Source organism: Chinchilla lanigera, unplaced genomic scaffold (genome assembly GCF_000276665.1).
Source record: "Chinchilla lanigera isolate Chin_1 unplaced genomic scaffold, ChiLan1.0 scaffold00031, whole genome shotgun sequence".
NCBI classification, from domain to species: domain Eukaryota; kingdom Metazoa; phylum Chordata; class Mammalia; order Rodentia; family Chinchillidae; genus Chinchilla; species Chinchilla lanigera.
Window position 1 is genome coordinate 7,578,445 of NW_004955432.1, and position 964 is coordinate 7,579,408.

Sequence of the window (964 nt, forward strand, 5' to 3'; positions counted from 1 at the left end):
ACGCTGCCCTCTGCCTCTGCCCACACAAGCGTCACACCCGTTCCACGAGGAGAAAAACTCCCGTAAGCCTCGGACCTGTGAAACCCTAAGCGCCTCGCTGAGGATGGGTCCAAGCCCATCGTTAAAATTAAGGTTATCAACCCTCAGAGGTTAGATGGAGCCGCACACAGGCACCTGCCTGCCCTGTGCATGAACCGCGCTTTCCCGGGGAGGTTCTCCCACCTCGTCCTCCATCCAGCCTCCCTCCCTGCCTCGGGCAGCGGCCTGGTTCACCGCCTCCTGCAAAGGCCGAGTCCGGGCGGAGAGCGCCGAAGCCCACAGCCCTCTGCTCGGCACTGTCCCGTCTAAACCAGATTTCTCGCTGCTCGGAGCTGGAGCCCGTTCTCCGTGCCACATTAGTGGATGTAACGCATCGGTCCCTTTGTGTGCCCCTTCCCTGTGTGTGGGACCAGCTCCTTCATAAGAGAAAAAGTGAGAAGAGTGATTTACTAATCGGGTAAGTAAGATGCATACAAACCCGGCTGGCGACGATGGTTCCTGGTTTCTCGGTTCACCACTAATCGTGGACTCCTAAAGCCAGCAAAGAAATTTAAGTGATTAATCCAACATCCCATCCGAAACCTGAGCTCCCCACCCTCTGAAGAAATTTCTCCATCCGTCAAAACTGTTGTCCACTTGAACCTAACCTTGGGCGTGCCCATACACTCCTTCCATCCTTGAATCAAGCAAACGCTTCCCTCCCTGGATTAACATTAATTCCAGGTAAATTAGTGCAAAGGCAAGCGGAAACAACCAAACCAAACGACACCCAGGATTTGGAGGCAGATTTATTTACCTTGAGGGGCACTGATTGGGATCCTTCCCAGACTATCAGGCCCTGATCTCTGATGGTCTATGGCTTATATGAGATAAGCAAGCAGGAAGTACGAGGCAGAATGGCTTGTCAGTTGGGGATTGGTTTATT